This window comes from Lagopus leucura, unplaced genomic scaffold (genome assembly GCF_019238085.1).
Source record: "Lagopus leucura isolate 7727_CA_CO unplaced genomic scaffold, USGS_WTPT01 Super-Scaffold_100004, whole genome shotgun sequence".
In the NCBI taxonomy this organism is placed as follows: Eukaryota; Metazoa; Chordata; class Aves; order Galliformes; family Phasianidae; genus Lagopus; species Lagopus leucura.
Window position 1 is genome coordinate 20769117 of NW_024962264.1, and position 20234 is coordinate 20789350.

Sequence of the window (20234 nt, forward strand, 5' to 3'; positions counted from 1 at the left end):
TAGTAGTTGTTTAATTATCTAGGAATGGAAATAGGCTTTTGTTATCAGAGGAGTAATTCCTGAAGTGTAACTACTGAGCTGTTAGAACTTTTCTAGGCTTGCCAGCGTAGGCATCTGTCATATGAGTTTCCCCTTGCTACCCAACAAATGGCCTGAACTTAATTCAGAAGGGAATATTCTAGCTGTCAAATCATACAAAAGCTATTTATGATCACCAACAAAAAGGAATAGATATATGCAGAAAGCTTTACATATTTTCCCAGTGAAAGCACAGTAATGTCAAAAGTTTAAATATTAAAGGGATTTTTGCTCTTTGCATGTAAACCAGAAGAAAGAACATTTCTCCATCTTTGAATGAAAGCAGTAACATGATGAGGAAATTTTTTTAGCACTTTCTCATATTTGTGATAATGCATGGATGACTTCTGACTCTGACAGAGGTGTTACTCTTGACTAAGCTGAAGTAAGAAACAAAAATTTAGAGGGATATTTAGCAGTGAATATATTAAACAAGGTCATCACTTATGGAATTCAAAGGCGAGTCTGTAAATAATTTTTTTTGTATATGTCAGAAAGACAACATAATAAAAAAAAAATAATTCCACATTTGTTATAATTAGAAAGCAAAACAAAAAGCAACCATGCATACATTTGAAGAAACCATCACAAAAAAAAAAAAAAAGAAAAGAAAAAAGAAAAGAAAAAAGGAAAAGGAAAAGAAGGTGGAAAAAGAAATAATCGTTACAATTAAATGCAAAGATCAAGATTTCAATTAAGTGGGAATCCAAACATAATTAGAGTGCACAAATAAACATCAAGATCTTTTTAAATCTTTATCTTATAAAACTAAAATTTGAACCCATACTAATAATCATGAGTGATTTCACCTTTGGCAGACATTTATGAAACATATCTCGAACTAATGACTGAAACATCATTACAATTCCTGAAAATAAAATATGTTTACTGCTGTCAAAATTTTCTCCTCCAACTTCACTGAATTCACTATTTGACTCATTTTGATAAGCAAAGATACAGTAACTACAGATTTAAAAATCAGCAGTTTTCTAGATTTCATTGTCCTATTTAGATTTACTTCATGTGAAAAATATATATATATATATATATCACCATTTAATTGTCCTATTTGTTGTCCTGTTACTATTTGTCCAAGTCAGTCTCCATCTTTCTATAAGCACCCATTAGGTACTGGAAGGCCACGAGGTCTCCCCAGAGCTTTCTCTTTGCCAGACCAAACACTCCCAGCTCCCTCAGCCTCTCTTTGGAGGGGAGGTGCTCCAGTTCTCTGATCATCCTCGTGGCCCTCCTCTGGACTGTAGTTAACATCTATCTAATGTGAGAAGACACTACACCTTTTCAAAAGGTTTTTCTGAATAGTCTGGGGACTGTAAATTGACCTACACCATGGAAGGATGGATGGCAGAGAGCATTCTGCTATGTCTGTTCTATGGACATAGATCAAATACAATTTTTTAGATATTTTTATTGGAAGTGAAATAAGAGTGCACTATCCTTTTTTCGTTAAGGAAGGAAGATACATGATCTTTGCAACAACTGTGTAGCATTGATAAAGAGAAATAATCAATATGATACAAAGACAGGCAACACTGCAATCTTTTCTGAAGAGGTATTATCTATACATCAGTTCACATTGTTGTTTACAATACATTATCATTTGTAGTCCTAAGGGATTCTATCTCACCAATTTCCATAAAGAGAATTCCCATGCCCTGTTCCCCCACGTGCTACCAACAAAGCAATAAAAAGAAGCACACTATATTTCTAATCCTCAGTTTCTCAGATAGCATAGCCAAGAAGTTTGATAGGATTTTGAGATGAATAGTCAAGTGAGAGAAGTCTGAATATGCACACAATCATCTTGAAGATTAAAAGTTCCACAGCAGTAATTCATCTTCTTGTGAAGTGATTGTTCCTCTGTAAAGATACATGGTAATGATTCCAAGTAGTATTCCTTGCAATGAACTGGAAGAGTTCTTCACACCCTTTAGTTAAGTGAAGACTGAGAGGTGGACTTCTCAAAGACTCTATTTTTTCTAGACACCTCAGGAAGCGCATAACATTTAGTGAAAGTTTGAAAGGAGCTCCAGGTGGCTGTACAACAAATGTCAAATACTAGAAAGTTCATGGGAAAGCCACTGTTTCTGCTTGAATTGCATCCAAGTGGACCTTTTGTAAGAAAAAAAGGTTTAGTGATTTTGATGGTGTTCTTTTACACACCAGACATCTTTGAGAGGGGACTACCAGTTCCTTGGGTCTTTCAGCTTCTGATGAAAAAAGACTGTATTTTAAGGTCATGTCCTCATTACAACATCTAATTTTTGGAGATTTGTTTCCAAAGAAGTGTGAAGTTTATGAAAGATGACAGGCAAGTTAACTTCCTTCAATACATGAAAGTCAAAATTCTCTTTTGGTTAAAGTTTCTTTCCACTTGTCCTCATGGAAAACAGTGCAAAGGAATTAACTGTAAGAACTTGAATCTCAGCTGTACTTGTTGCAGAGGAGAGAGATCATAAAGACTGTTTTCACAGATAAATGCAGAAGAGACCATTCAAAAGATTCAAAAGGTTGTCACATACGAAGATAAAGGACATGAATTGTTCGTTTCTGACAATAGGCCAACTAATAGTAGCCTAGCATGATTTGCAGGTATTTCTGATGTGAAAACTGAGCTCTGGTAACTCCTGCAGAGTGAGAGTTGCAAACCAACCTCCCTTGTGGAAGCAAGGGGAATAGTGAACTTCAGTTAAAGCTTGTAGATTCTTAAGATTGAAAGAGCAATTCAGTACAAATTATGTTTTTGAAAATATGGATAGAGTAGCTGTCATAAAACTCCTTTTATCTGTTAAAGGACTTTGATCTATGATCTGTAAATACAGTCACAATTGCATCTGTATCAAATTGGAAATTGTGAGAAGGGTCTCAGAGAGAAACCTAAAGGATGATATGTCCACAGAATTGAATTCTGTAGCTATGGGGTACAGTATGCAAAATCTATTATCAAATATATTAAGCTTCCATAAATGGTGCCATATTTATATGCAAACTGAAATAATGGAGAACACTTGCAAAATGGAATGCAATTGTGGCTGCCTTAAGAGAGAAGAAGGTAGACTTCAGACTTCACCAGTGTACTTTTATGATTTTTTTAATGAAAGCCACAGTTTGCTGCAGTGATCGTGCACCTGCCTGGGAACAAAAGTGTCTTTAGAAGGCAATTGCTACCACTATTGATCACACTGTTGTCAAAGGCATAAATTGCACCCCAAAGCAGTGACCTTCAGAGCTAAGTTTGCTTTAAAGCAGGAAAGAAACCAAGATGTTTCCTAAAGTCTAGTAGAATGAGGTCCCAGAATAATTTATTTTAAATCGTTATCTTTATTTATTACATTAGAAAATCCATTTCTAATGATATGAAAAATTGCATTAGCTAAACCTCAGTGTCTTTATCTACCCTAAAAAATAGGCACAACTTCTTTCTGTACAGGAAGCTTACTGTAGACAACAAAGAAAGAAAATGCATGTATTTTCTATTGGCATGGTCTATTTAGTCTTCCAGATATAGTCTCATAGGCATCTATACAGCTCTACCAAGTGACCAGTGCAGGTTCCAGGAGAGCATGAATATTCTTTTTATGGTAATAGTCTGAAGGGAAAAAGCAGCAGTAGAGAATACCTACTACTAAGTGACATGATGTCTTAGTTTCATCTGGGATGGGATTGTTTTTCATCAGAGTTTCTATAACTATATGTTTCTATGATTATATGCTTTGGTTTTAGGAAAAAAACAGTGTTGATAACATAGCAATGTTTATAGCTGTTGCTAAGCAGCGTTGCACAGAGCTAAGACCATTCCAGTTTCTCAGCTCCTACTAGTAAAAGACTGAGTTTGGGTGCAAGGAGCTGGGAGGGCATAGAATCAGGACAGCTGGCTTAAAGTGGCCAAAGGGATATTCCATACCATATGACATCATGCAGAAGGAGAATTTTGAAGGAGGTGAGTGTTTATCTCCCTCTCTTCTGTTGCATGGGGACCTAATTGTGCACAGGTGAGAGCATGATGAGCAATCACTTTTGCATCACTTATATACATATAGTCATAACTATTATCCTTTTCATTTTCTCTATCTTAGTAAAGAGTTTTATCTCAACCCACGAGTTCTGCTTTCTTTTTTTTTTTCTTTTTTTTTTTTTTTTTTCTTCTGATTCTCTCCCATCCCACTGAGAATGGAGGGAGTGACCAAAACACTGTATGGTGCTTAGCCACATCCTGGGTTAAACCACAACAGATGATTCCAAAAAAAAAGCTTTAGGAGGAACCAAATCTTTTGTGTTCCAGGAAGGGCTTGTAGCTTTCTTGCATTTGAGATCTGGGATGCATGGAGTTCTCAGCAATGACAGTCTGCTGCTCTCCAAGAAGTTGCATAATTAGTGCACTGGGGAAAAGTATAGGGAATGATTTCCTCAACTTCATTTCTACTTCAGATTTGATCAAATTATAAAGCAGCTGAGGGCTGAACAAGCAGTATCCTCATGAGCAACTAAGGACTTTGCAGGGAGGATGCCAGGATACTCTATGACTCAGCATTGGTGATTTTTTAGATCAGGCATGCTTACATAAAAATGATAAATATTTGTACATGCATGAAGAGGAAATATCATTTGTTCCCAGTGAGGCTTTCCTTCTGAGGAATTTTGTGGTCACAGAAGAACTCCAGGGGTGTAGTGGTAGGAAAGAAAGCTAAGTTTAATATCTGATGCCATATTTCTTCTTTCCACATGCCAGTAACTTAAGTGAGGAGGTTTTTTGCACCTTTTGAAGTGGTTCAGATGCCAGCTTTTCTTCATGTTCTGTTCCAAAGATGGCACGACAGAGTTAAGAGGAAGGGTCGAGACAACATTAGTTTCCCTCATTCCTTCAAAGAAACTGGAGCAGGTTTGGATGAGCTTCAAAGAGATACACAGCATCAAAGGCATGTGTATGAAGCTAGGAATTCAGTTTGGTTTCAAAGAAAAGATAGGAAAAGAAATGTGCAAGGCTAAGAAGGAAAACAGATGCAGAATCATGAATGTGCTACAAAGAAACAGTGGTCTACAGCAAACTTCAAGAACATGAAGAGGAAAAGATCTGATCTGTCCATGAGATGAGAAGGATTAAGCCAGGGATATGTTCATGGGATATAAAGTGTGCAAACATACATGACTCTCAAGTGGTCTCTCATGTATATAGGTTACATAAAAACATTATGATGCTTCTAGAATACTGCTACCCACAGTCCAGACATTGGCAAACACTTAAATGGGATCACAAACCTTTAGTTAACTTGCTCTCACAGTTGTTTTATTCAAGAGATTCAGTTTTTGTTTTAACCAATCACATTTTTAAAAGTATCTGACTGCCCGATTTTATTCAAGATTGCTTTCCTACAGATACTACATCACCAGTCTGTCATAACAACATTTAGCAAATCACAGCTATAAATTTAATTATCAAGACTGAAGAGATTTATAAGCAGATTGTAGGAAGGCCAATGTTCACAATGCCTAAGTTTTAATTTACTTTTCAAAAATAGCTTTTAAAAGCTACAGAAAACATCCATATTGCATTCAGAAGTATTGCTAAAATATGTCAAGAGTAATCAAATCTGATCTTACATAAGAGGCATGACACAGAAGAGCACAGCTGAACCAGATCCCTATTGCAACGAGCAGTGGCCATTTTGGAGAGAGATGTGTGGAACTGTGAAAAGCAATATGAAGATGAAACAAAACCCAGAGCAAATGACAGTGGCCTGACAAGGAATTCATTGCATCTTTTCTTTTGCTTGTGAAACCACTGATTACAACATGAAATATCAAACAATTTGTATGCTAGTAACAAAAGAGAACACATACTATTTGTTTTATAATTAATTTTTCAAGAATAACGTGGCTTGTTATAATAAAAATTGTTCTCCTCAACACATACTGGAAGCACAGTGAAGCTAAGTGTCCTCCTTAAGATGAAAAGCAATTTTTGTACAGGAAAAAATTAACCAATACAAAATTACTATTAGAGAAAATGGTAAACAAAATGATGCACAAAACTGTAGATACTATTTTTAGTGTCAAATAATTCTCATTAATCACCAGTAAATTATGAATTTGTGTAATAATCATAACAGGAGGGCTTACTTTTGTTTGCAAAGTCACAATTTTAAATAGAACTCAAGAACTTAAATATAAATTTAGAGCTATTCATTGGTTAGAGGGAAGTTACATAGAAAGTTGAAAGTTCTTGTTACAGAGGAAGAACAGAGAAAAAGAAATGCAAGTATTAGAAAGCATTAAATGTCTCTGAAAAAAAAAAAAAAAACAAAAAAAAAAAACCAGATGTTCTAAACAAATTGCAATCACAGATGCATGAAAACAAATGTTCTAGGTCTGGTGAATGCAAATATCTCCTGAAGGTAATTTTCCTATTGCATTTGGGTTTAATACCTATTCAGACTTATTTTGAAATGCAAAGTTTTTAGCAGGGTGATTCCATTTTCTTCACAGTTAAACATTTGAGATTTTATTTTATATTGATTTTATGAATTGCAGTAATGGGAATATTATTGAATTTTTGATGCTTCTGTTGGTTAAAATACTCTTGCACTGCAGGGTAGAACTACAGCAATAAAGCATGTATACTTACTAACCTCCATTTAACAGAGTCCAAAATGGTGTGTAGATATTAATTCCTATGGCACTTGAAATTACTGAAGCAAAATTTTCTTTTTGATTCTTCAAGCATTGTTCTGGTTCTCTAACAGCTCCATTAAAAGTGCAGTTGCCAGCTACTATTAAGCTGGTTTATGATCTTAAGAATGTTAAATCTAAAATCCTAACAGCAGTTACTGCAGACGTACTAATACTCATACCCACTAACATCACACATTCTCTCCTTAACTCTTCTCTGTGCCATGAAGTCAATGATAAATGTCCAGCCCACTTCTAGCTGATGCTGTTGTTTATTTAGGCTTTTGGGCACATTGCATATTTCAGGGCTGAGACAGAAAAATAAAAAATTAAGTATGGATCTAAATGATTGAGTTTAACTTAATTAGAAGATTGGAGAGAAGTTGGTACTTGTACCATTGGATGAAATATTGGCAAGGCATAGATGTTCCTCTGGGATGGCAAAAAGAAAACTGTATGGAAGCCTGCATGAAAGAGAAATACATACTGCGTCTCGGATCAACTCAATATCCACATCTGTAATTTTTACTGAATAGTAAAGTAATTAATTACAGTTCCTATTGGCATGTTATAAAAATTCTGTGTGGGTTCATTCAGACTATCACCTTGAAAAGACAAAGTGCTTGCTTTGTGAAAAAATGTCTTCCTTTTGGTAATGGCTAAACATTAAGGATCTGTGTACATTTAATATAATAATATTATTAACAATATTTTAATTATTTATTAATAATTAATATAATTAATATTGACAGCTCTTTTCACTCCTATAGTTTCAAGGAAAGTCATATTGAGCTGAGAGACAGCAAGTACAATGTACATTTTAAAATGAAACTATTTTTTCTATTTTTCTTTTACACCAAAGATTCCCATCAGAAAAAAGTCATTCCCTTTTTAAAACATTACAAGAATGTTTAGGTTAAAGACCAATTGTATGAAGCTTGATCCTTCTGCACAAAGATCAGAAAAAGAAACGTTTTACATTCACCTTTCCAGGTGGATCAGGAAAACGAAAGAAAAAAAATCACCCACATACATGCAACTGTGGATACCCAAGCACATGCAGCTTGTAATAGCCAATTTCTCACCTGATAGCTTTTGGTTTTCCTTGTTATTTCCTTTTAAACTCAAATATTTATCAGGATGGCATTATGAAAACATCTAACCTTTTCTTTTTAATTAGGCAGTTGTATTTTCTCTGCTATCTTTGGCACAATGTACAATATAGGATTTTTACATGAAAAAGAGTTGCTCATGGAAAACTGAAAAAGAGTTCAACAAAAGACAAAAGGAACTCCTGGCTGTAATATGTATATTATTTCTGTTGGCATTTGAAGGCCTTAAATACTCACGATAAAAAAAAGCTTCTAGGTCTAGCTCTGCTTGAAAGACACTTGTGAAACAGGGAAGCAACAGTGGTACACAAGAACAGCCTCACTTGAGAGTTCTATTTGAACCCTCTGGTAAATTAAAAGTACTTCACTTCTGCCTCAACACAAATAAAGTACCATCTTCCTGTAATGTTCCGTGAATATTTCTTTTTGGAATAAGGAGTGTTTAATTTACATTTTCCTAGAAGAACTGGCAAAAAGAATTATCTTAATTTCACTAAATACAGAAATTGTATTTACCCATGGCTATTTCAGTGCCCAACACTTGAAAGGTCTCATGTAACATTCCTCTACATTTCTACTAGCCAGGCTACAGAAACAATACAGTCTGATAAGGATTGAAATTACATTATTGTAGAAACTGGATAGTTTATATATTTATATTTAGGTACTACAGCCTATAGCCCAATGATCTTAGAATCATAGAATTTTTGAGTTAGAAGGGACCTTTAAAAGCCATCTAGATGAATTCCCTTGCAATGAAATGAGACATCTGCAGCTCTATCACGTTGCCCAGAGCCTTGTCCAGCTCGTAAGCTGCCCCTATAAGCACACAAATCTTGATCCTGTAGGCAGACAAAGAATAACAATCCCATACAGAATAAAGGAAACTGAGTCTTGCAAGGATTATATAGTTTGCAAATGGAATCACTGATATACAACACCTGAACTACTTCTATTCATTCACAACTTATTATTTTCTAAATTGAAAGTTAATTGTGATTCTGCTTAGTTTGAAATCATAGTTTGAAAATAGATTACATGATGATCTTTTTGATTTTTTATTCAAGAAATTTTGTATAATTTGATATGACTTAGAAGTATTTAAACTGATTTTTTTTTTTTTTTTCTCAGTAATAAACAAAAAACTGATTGTATCCACAAGATTACAGCCAAACTATAAACAGGACATCAAAATAGTTACTGTGTGCCTCACCTCTCCCTCCCTGCTCTTTATCCAGTAATACAGTACAAAATCAAAGAGGATCATTCTGTATCTGAAAACAGCAGCAGCATCCAGCTGAGTCAAAAGAAAGCTCCATTGGGCTGGTTGGCGGGTAGAGAACGTCTGTGTGTAGGTTGTCTCCACACTGAGTCAGATTTTATTCTGACAGAAAAAAGGTGAAAAATCCTAAGACATTTTATCTTTCTTTTGTTCACCCTGAGAGCCTACAGTTCTCTGCTAAATACATTACAGTCTGTTCCTTGCTATAAATAATATAAATGCTTTAAAAAATAAATTGAGCTAGATGGCTACAAGGGGCTAGAAGAATAAATTACACTATTTGGAAAAGTTTGAAAATAAAATGCAAAGTTAAACATATCTGTGCTTGTGGACCTATTGCCAAACAAATGATTTATAGATGCAAATATGGAAGGATATAATCTGGTTTTCATATAAACCAGATGTCATAAACTGATGTTATTTTAATGGTAGGTAGAACTGCCTGGCAATTAGGTAAAAAAAGTACAACTGACAAAACAGGTATAGAAAAGAAACAAAGTTATAAAGCTTCCTTGACACAGATCTAAAATTATTTATGCTGAAAGTAAATTACATGGAATGCACCGATGACTTTATTGTTACTCTGGAAGTGCATATGTCTCCTGGAAATTAATTTCCTAAACCTGTATTGTGTTGTAGGTCACTGCTTCAGACTCTGATCCATCAGAAGAACAAAACTGCCCTTTTCTTATTTCTTCAGGGGTCAGAAACTATTAGTGCTTTCAAAGCAAAGTAATTAAAGAAAAAGAAAAATTGGGAAAAAAAAAAAAGTGAAGCAAGATTAATAAGAAACAAGGAAAGTAAATAAAACAAGAATTTTTGTTTAAACAGCATGCCGAAGTGCTGAGTTGTACAATGCAGTACATTGGAATTGTACAGTGAAAGTGTCTATGCACTTCTATACAGTGAATTTTGATCCTTTTATTTTCCCTTCTAACAAAGGTGTATAAGGATCAGACTGGAGTTCTCCAGCAAAGCTGCTGCAGGTTGTCTCATTTGCTGAATACAGACGCACTTGCAGATTTAAATGTCAGACATAAACACTATCAATTTGCAATCTTTGGCCCAATTTTAATCTGTTTTGAACTCTAACAGAAACATGAAATGAAAAAAAGAATTTAAAACATCATTATTTCATGAAACAGAAAACTCATTTTCAAATTAGAATACTATACAAATAAGGTGAGAATTGTCTAGCTACGTTATCGGCTTATTCACAGCATTTTTAGAATACTTAGGAACTGTAATTTTGTCATGAAGGAAAGTTCACACATTTTAAAATGTGATCATTGTATAAATTATGCGTCACACACATCAGTTAAGTGACTGCTGTGAATTTTAGGAGTAATTGAACATGGCTGTGCTGTCCCAAAGGGTACAGATATCATGTATAAGTCCTCACACACAGTGAATACCATTAGCACATGAGGTCTGTTTGTCAGGTGCAAGTGATGTGCCAAAGTGTTCTGAGATCAGAGGAAACTGGTAGTATCTGTAACACTAGCTAATAGCAACTGAAGCTTCCTTCAGGCCTAGGATAGCTAAGGATACAATAAGCCCAACTACTCTTAACTGACATTTATTCAGGGGCAGCAGCAGCGTGGGACACAGCTCAGGGAAACCTTAAGGATTACTCTAGCCCGTGTTAGATAACATACAGCACTTACTGAAGGATACCTGTCTTGGCCCTGTGTATCCCAGTTAACTTGAAAATTACCTCTTCTAAAGGAGTGTCTTGCTATCCACACTATAAGACTGTGAACTATATTCAGAAATGTCACTTCCCTTCTCTAAGAAATGACAAGTTGACATAAAAAAGCTTCCCAGAACACTGGGAAATGGATTTGGTAAGCAGATGAGAAGACACGTTCAAAATATGAAAATACTATTGCTATTATCCTTACTTAACACATCATAAGATTAATAAAGTTTGCATAAACAAAGATCAATCCAGAAAAACATTCTGGACCTTGCTTGTGAATTGAAATGTCTTTATAAACGTAAGTATGAGTCAGTGGAGTTCCACCAGAGATCTAAGCTCAATACATTGTGCAGTGTTCACAAAGCATCCAGTGGGGCCCTTCAAGGGAAAAGAAAAAGGGTTGATTTCAGAGGCATTTTGACCAGTTATATACTTTATAAGTATTATTAAGTATTTATAGCCTGAAAGCAAGGGAATCCAACCTAAGGGCTTTCTCGAGGTCAAAGCAACAGAAGTAACACAAATAGTTGTGTTATCCTTCCATAGCTTCTGTAATATCCTTCCATAGCTTCTGGAAAAATAAGTTCTGCAATTTAATAAATAAATAAATACATAAATAAATAAATTTTGGTTTAAGTTTTTGTAGTTCTAGTATATGACAGAAATGTGATTGGAAAATTAATGCTACAACATAATGCAGGTTAGGAGTGGTGTTCCCAGTTGTCCATTTCGCACCGGGGTTCTTTAATAACTTTATCAATGACACAGTGCAGTCATGCACAGCCTCAGCAAGTTTGTAGATAACACAGCCACGTTGTGCAGTTGATGCAATAGAAGGAAGGGATATCATCTAAATGGACTTGGACAAGCTTGAAAAGTGGGTCCAATGAATCTAAGCAAATTCAACAAAGCCAAGGGCAAGGCCCTGCACTTGGGTCAGAGAAATCAGTCACATGTACAGATTGAGAGAAGAACGCATTGAGAGCAGCCCTGAGGAGAAAGACTTGGAGGTTCTGGTAGGTGAAAAACTTAACATAAGCCAGAAGTGTACTCTTGTGCCTCAAAAGGTCAACAGTATTCTCTGGGGGTGACTGTCCCCTACTGGTTTGTCCTTGGCCTTGTTGGGACTACTGCATCCACATCTGGGGACTGCAGTAAAAGAAAGATGTGGAGTTTTTGGAGTGGGCGAAGAGGAGGGTCACAAAGATTATCAAGGCTGGAGCACCTCCTACAAAGCAAATATGGGCTTGTTCCCTTTGTAGAACAGAAGGCTCTGGGGACACCTCCTTCCAGTAATTGAGGGAAGCATATGAATAAGATTAGGACTGACTTTTTATATGGTCTGATGGTGATAGGACAAGGCGAAACAGTTTTAAACTATAATAGGAGAGATTTATTTTAGATGTTCAACTGAGGATGATGACGCGCTCGTACACATTACACAGAGAAAGTGTGGATGACCCATCCCTGAAGGTTTTCAAGGCCAGATGGATGGGGCATTGGGCAGCCAGATCTAGTGGAAATGCCCCTGTTCAAAGCAGGGGATTTGGAGCCACATGATCTTTAAGGTCTCCTTCAACCCAAGCCATTCTATGAACAGTTTTAATCTTCTACTTAATGTTATTTAAAACAATATGTTACCAAACACAAAATGTTCTTTTCTAAACTAGGTAAATATCTAAATTTAACAGATAATGAAAATTTTGTTGGAAATTCAGTAAAGCTGATTTTATGTAACATGGTTTTTATTTTATAATATTAATTATGCCTGTTAGGTGAGGAAATTAACATGCTCTAATTCTATTTATCCAATATATTTGCCAATGCATACTTATTCCTTAAGCTGAGATTAATTTATACCATATAGTTTAATACACAATACATGTAAGCATCTCTATAGTTACACTGCCTGGTTATACACATTTCCCAAAAATACCAATAAAATTTTGAGGTAGCAATTATTAGTTTAAATATTGAAAATGACTTTGCAACTGTTCCATCCGTCGTCTGATATAAATAAAATCTGAAAACAAAAAGAAACAAAAACCAACAATGAAAAAAACAAGATATTTAGTGAGGTTATACCAAAATTCAAAGAAAAATCAAATGAGTAGCAAACCACAAAAAAGGCACTTTTAAACACAGACTCCAGACTATCTCAACTTGCTGTTGAAACTTCACAGCACATAACTATGCTTTTCATGGCTGTAGTTTACTTGTTCCCTTTTGCAGCCACAAATTAATAAGCAGAAGCAAAAGACAGAGCAAATCTGAATTGAAAATAAGGCATCAAATCACACCAAAATAAAGTGGAATAGATAAGCAAGCAATGAGTATTTGCCTTGAAGCAATACGGTAAATCAATGAGAGACATTCGCAGCTCGAGTTGCAGCTCAGAGAGACGTTCTACAAATGACACTGGCCCACCTGCTGTATGTCATTTTACAGCAATTCTACAATCATTTGAATACAATAGAATGCTCATCGTCTTCATGTAAAATGCATGACAAAAGTCCCCCTACTGAAATTGCATATTACTAAGACTAGGAATAAGGTAGGTATCTTTTTTCCGTATTTTGTATAAAAATAAATCAGCTAGAAATCCTATACTTAAGTTACTTAACATTGTTCATTTTTTAAGATTTCTGAGTATTGGAAAGGAAAATGGAAATATTGGCAAAACGGTATTCCAAATGTCTCTGAGTGGCTTTTTTCTAGCTTGAGAAAACTCATTCAGGGTTGAGATTATAAAATTATTGGATTAAATTTGACATAATAAAAAAAGTCAAACTAAGTCTAAGGACCATTTTTTAAGGCATGACAAAAAATAATCTTTTTTGTATCCCATGCATATCAAGAGCACTCTATCAGGAGGCCTTGCAGGATAAACACACTGTAAAACTGGAGAAAACACTTATACAAAGTGAGGCCAGAATGAGTGATTTTCTACCTTCATTACAGTAAATTTTTTTACCATCAACTACCATGTGTAATCTATTCACAGAACTTCAAAATCTCAGTTAAGAGTGAATTTTGAGTTTATGTGGCAAATGGTAGAAGGCATACTAAGAGCATGCATCTGGATTAACAAAAGTATTGGAAAGGAAAAGAAAATCACCCTAACTGTTCTTTTAAGACATCAGTGAGCATATAACATGTCTGATACAAAGGATACCATCTCTTTTAATTTCTAACACAATAGTAACCTTGGACCAAACTTGGAGCAAACCGCTTTGGTTCAAAAGACTACAGATTAAAGAAACTGGACTATCACAAAATAAGAATAAAGAGTCTCCAAAGTATAAATAATTGGTTGTAAAACAGAAAACTGAAGTATTGGCTTGTTGTCAGCCTTCTCAATAAGGAGAGATGCAACAGGGGAATGCTAAAGAAATCTATGTTGAAGCTTGTGACATTCAACATATTAATTACCTACAGAAAATCAATGTACTCAAAGTAGCAAGAAGTCAGATTAAAAAAAAAAAAAAAAAAAAAAAATCCAGTCTGAATAAATAGACAATAAGAGGACAAATAAAGTTATAAAGTTAGGCCAATGAAAAAATACTGTAGCTGACACAGGGAAAAGTATCCCAACTTTATATGAATAAATTCTGGACAAGTTACTGCTTTTCAGGAGCAAGCCACTGGTGTGCCCACAGACAGTTTTCTATTCAAAATCTTATTTTGAATACTGTGTGCAATGAAATTCCCAGCTAAAGAGGAACACCGCAAACTCAACAAGCTAGAAAGAAACTAAAGAAGGATTCATTTTGTGGGAGGAATAAATACAAGAGGAAAAAAAGATGTTGAACCGTAAGAAACACCAAAGTACATTTCCAAAATGTTGCATCCTGTTCCCTTCATCCTTCTGTTAAAATGAAAAAAACATACTAACAGACAAATAATTATTTGTTATTATGCTGATAGTAACATGGTTTATTACTACTTTGGCAAGCTTTTTTGTAATCAGTAATTCCAAGTAGTTCCCGTATCTAGATAGAAAACTGAAAGGATTTGAATACTTGCAGAGTTGGATGATTATTGAATTAAGATGTTTGGCTAAAACTAAAGATTATTTTTTCATTCTCTTCATATATTTCTTCTTCTATTTCACATACTTCTAAGAATTAGCTCTGACAGAATTATTAGACTGTAAAGAATGTATACCTAATGTAGCTTGTGACTTACACAATGTGCTGAATTTTCTTTGTACTGTACTGTTACTAAATCTCGTGAGCACCAGACTGTACAACAGACATGAAGAAAGGAGGAGTGTATGTCCTTGGTATACTTTTGATCTTTCACTTTAATGTGAAGGTGTACAATCCAGTAACTGTTATGACTCACAGGTACAGACGAGCAAAATATACCTCAGGGTGTTTAATTCTGAGCCATCAGAAATAAGTTCCAAGGGCCACAAGATATAAAAGCAATGGGATGTTTCCACCTACTAGAACATCTGAAGGGAACACCACTCCAAAATCCCTAGTAAATGTTATTATAAGATGGGGAAGATGCACTAGTTCTGCTGCAATTGCACTAGATCTTGATGGCAAAAGGACATGGGGAGCTACAAAAAGGCAGTGTGCGCCAAAGACTGGTCAGCGGTGGAAAGACTGAGTGCCTGAAAAACTCTTCAGAAAACCTGACTGTCACATCTCTCCTGCTTTCATTTTGACCCTGAATTATATTTGTGTTTACTTTCTTCACGTCAGTTTGTATTTGCTTCTGTAGTGGTGTTGAATCATACAGCTATCAATACTGAATTGACAGGCAAGCAGCTGAAATCCTAGACTGTTCTTTCCATGTTGAACTCCACTACAATATAGGAAAGCATACTCATACGAAAACTTTATAAGACATTACTCTTACCTTCCTGTATTCTATTTTGTGCTATATTTTTAACAGAAATAATGCAAAAATACAAATCAGCTCTTGATGAGAAAAGAGACAGTAATCTTTCTTCTAGTTTCATTCAGTTCTGCAGAACATAAAATTACTGCTTATCATATATAAGATTTCACATTACAGCAAAGACTTAACCATTTTGGTATTTAAGAACAACAGAACATAATTGGATTACTGAGAGTTAGGAAGTACCTTCACATCCCATACTTCACATGCATTTTTAATAACCATTTATTATTACTGTTCTGTAATATGGAAATCCATATTATTGTTAATATTGCACAAATTCACAGCTAATCACATTATAGTACCAAAGGAACAATTATAGTATGTGAATGTGTATAAAGATTAATATACATATCCTAATAAATCTCAGCTGACCCATTAATGTATAATGGACCCAAAAGAGGCCTCATATCCTTAGTATATAAATGGCACATTTCTTTCCCCTTCCACTCCTCTCTTCATTTTGTTTTATATGTGTAAACTGCCATAAAAAGGAAAATTAAGCCACACAAAAACACTCTCAAACATCAAGAGGCTAATCAAAAGCACAAAGCACTTTCTTTTCTTATTATACTACAAGAATCATGCTAATATTTGACATGCATATACAATGAGCTTTTTCACTTTTTTTTTTTTTTTTTAATTTTTTTTTTTAATTTTCCCTATTGAGAATAAGGCTTCTGAAGTGGTGGACATACGTACATTTCACACACACTGTATAACTTAATAGCTATTTCAGGGGAGAGGGAGTTTAAAGCAGGAGCTTCCAGTTTTAATTGTAAACTATAATGCCTTTTTCTTGGTCTAGGGCACATCCTCAGCTGTTTCAATTAAATCTTTTGTAGTTTAAAATGAAAAGAAAAAAGAGACAAATGATCCTTTTTGTTATGTAAGATATGCTTTACAATATCACTGCATAGTGACAACTCCTTGTCCTCCTGTCACATCCTGTCCCTTAGACTATACTGCAGAAAAGCAATTTTCTGCCTCAAAAGCACTCTATTTTTTAAAAGTTTGTCTCTGGGCAATTTTCAGGTCTACTAGACCTGCACAACTGTATACAGATGAGAAAAACCCAAAATAGGGCAATTTATTTGATTCCTCCTCTTCAAAACATTTAGCTGAGATTGCATATCCAACAGAGAAACCCCAACAAGAATATTCAGAGATGACCTGCAGTGACACATATCATTTTTTCAAAAAAATTTGCATTAAACATCTTCTCCAGAATCCTCAGATAGTCTGCACTTGCCTTTTGCTTAATATGACCTTTAACACAAATACTTCCCAGGATATTAACAGTTAATTTCCTTTTTAAAAGTGATCGTAAGATTTAGTCAGTTAAATAAAACATTTAAAGAGGAAGGGAGTCTTTCAGAGGAAGAATCGTGGTTGGATTTCTTTTTTTATTTTTTGAGATGTGCGTTCATTTGAATCAGTTTCTTTCTTGTTAGAGAGCAAAGAATCACTTGCATGGGAAAATAAATTCTCCCAGTGTTCGGCTGCTGGTAACTTAACATTTATCAATGCCTCAAGCTAGTTTGACCTCAGTATTCTCCCGGTACAGTTTTGCCTTAACACAGTAAGGACATTTTGCAATGGAGCAAAGGCCTCCCGTTTATAACCATCCATATCTCAAAAATGATTTTACCTGCATGAAACTCTTTTCAGAATTAAGATAGCTTCAGGCTTTGGACCTCAGTTTGCCACAAATGTAACATTCACTGAAGTCTTGTATGATTTTAAAAAAATCCAAACAAACAAAATGCTGTTTTTTCAAAGTTCTCAAGCAAATAGGTGGATTTTTAAAACTGAAAACAAATAAATCATAGGCTCTTGAATATCTGAAATATTTTTTATATTACCTATATCCACTTCTGAAAATTGTAAACCAGACTGATAGCTAATTTATCCCTACAGACCTCTTTTATTTATTTTTCTCTTGCTGTCTTTCTCAATTGAAAGCTAAGTACATTTAGTTTCAGAATTTCATGCTGGCATATAAATCAGTCATGATAAAAATCAAATGCTGGCATGGGAAAATAATGAGTCTAAAGAATATTTATATCCTTACACGGTTCTGATTAGCAGGTCAGACTGCACCAGCAAAAGCATTAACTTTCTTTTCTAATACAATACCTTCAGTATGAATGCAGTCTGCATTTTTCCGTGCCTGTTACGTGAGTATATTAAAAAGTGATATGGAAATGGGAATGTCAGTTTTTAACTTTTATTTTTAATGGTGTAAGAGTCCTTCAGTTCAGCAGTATATTAGTATAATTCACTTGATTAACCTTTGTGCCAGAAATGCTACCATGCTACCACCTGAAAGATCATGCACTTGGCTCTAAAGGTAGAATTTAGCACCTATTGAGTCTTATCTGAATTTCCTTCTCACATTGGTCTGAATATGTTTACACACACTGAGACAAGCCAAATCCAAAACAGCAGTATGGAGAATTTGAACAGGGGGGAAGAAAAAAAAAAAAGAAAAAAAAAAAGAAAAAAAAAAAGATTTTGAGATATGCTTACATTCTTGCTTTGAACTAGTGTTAGAAGGATTTTGTTAGCATGTCGTGTTGTGGACACACAAGAGAAAGAGACATTGACAATTTAGTCCATTATGAGTGCAAGAGCTAATGTTGTCCTAGCACATCCTATAGTCAACTCCTAGAGCTGAAACTGGAAAATCTGTTAAAGAACACTGCAACAGCCACAATAAATTGACGAAACTACGAACCACAAAAACTTTGAAAATGGTTGAACTGGGACTTTAAAAAAGGAATATAATTCTTTTAAGCTATCTCCACCTCTGATGTTTGCTTCAGATTGTTTGAATATATAGTTTTGCAAGAAACTAACTAATGTACTCTTTTATACCTCTTGCTGGCTGGCAAAGCTTCAGTTTGGTATCTGGTGGTGTCACTGATTATTCAAATGTGTAAGTGAAGACTGATGCTCTATTTGTTTTGTTTTTCTCTAAACAGCAACAGCAATATCAAGCAGAAGTTCCAGGAATAAGAAAATCTAACTGGTAATGAAAGAACTTATATCTAGCCTTAAATTTCTCCTTTTTAGTGGATTAACTGAATTCAGTTTTTCTGAATATTTGCACTTTTGATATGGCTTACTAGCATACATTCAAATCAAGATAACATAACATCGTTTAAGTCAAGGATTCACCAGAGATACTGCACACCAAATCTGATCATTGCTAGCACTCTTTGATTAAATGCAGGTTTTTTCTTTAACTAAACTTTAAATAATTAAGATTCCGTTTTTAGTCATACTTTTGCAAATCAATCATAGAAAAACATACACAGAAAAGCTGTAAACCTGACAGAAAAATGACAAAGAATGGTGTCTCTGAAATCCCACTGGATTCATGCGTAACAAAGTATGATGTAGGATATTAAAAAAAAACAACAAACAAAAAAACAAAAAACAAAAAACAGCTTTTTTTTTTTTTTTCTACCAGAAAAAATTCATAGAAAAAGTTATTTTCAATAGCAAATATGCTCCTGCAGGTTTGCACCTGTCAGATACAGAAACAGAAAATATTCTATTATTTATGAATTTTCAGTAACTATCTCTTTATAAGAAAACAAGCTCTTCAGCTGAAACATATTTCTATGACTGTTCAGTAAATAGTGCTGGAGAAGACCTTAGGGTTGAGACTGGGGCTGCTGCTTCTTCTCAGCAGAGAATCCGCTAATCACAAGGCCACAGCTTTCCTTCTTTTCCTTCTGTTCCTTTTCATTTTCTAAAATTTCTCAGTGCTAGAGAGAAAAATAGGAGACTTCCATACAACCAATGTCTAGACTGTGTGTCTAGGTGGAGCTATGGAGCTCATTCAGAACCTCCTCCCACATTTGTCATGGGAAGGCATCTGTGTGCAGTCAGGCACAGACTGATACAGCAGGGGTCAGAAATCTATCATTTCAACAGGTCAGAGAACTACAGATAAAACTTAGGTGTGAAAATGGGCATTCTTGCCTTCACAACCTTTCTCACAGTTACTTCTAATAGCTGAAACTCCTACTTTGACAAAAAATGGCCCTTTGCAGTCCGAGAACTTACTACTTACAACATATCTCTTTTCGCCACCTTTTCCAGTGTCCAATAAGTCTGACTGCCTCAGTGCAGAAAAACATCACTTAGTTCACAACACAATACAGAAATGGATGTCAATCCAAACATCAGATTCTTGAAAGCTAAACAGCGCCATTTACTGTGGTATGTACACAAATAAATCTAAAAGTCCAGTTTGACAATTACAAACCCTTCCTCAAAATGCATTCACCTGAATCAAAATTCAAATTAAGTTTGCTATGTGCCTGCAACCAAAAATAGAGAAACCTACAAAAATAGAAACCAAAATAAATTTCTGAAATATCCTTCTCTTGCAATTAGTTATCTGAATAATCATAAAATACCTCATGGTAAATTTGCTCCATCACTG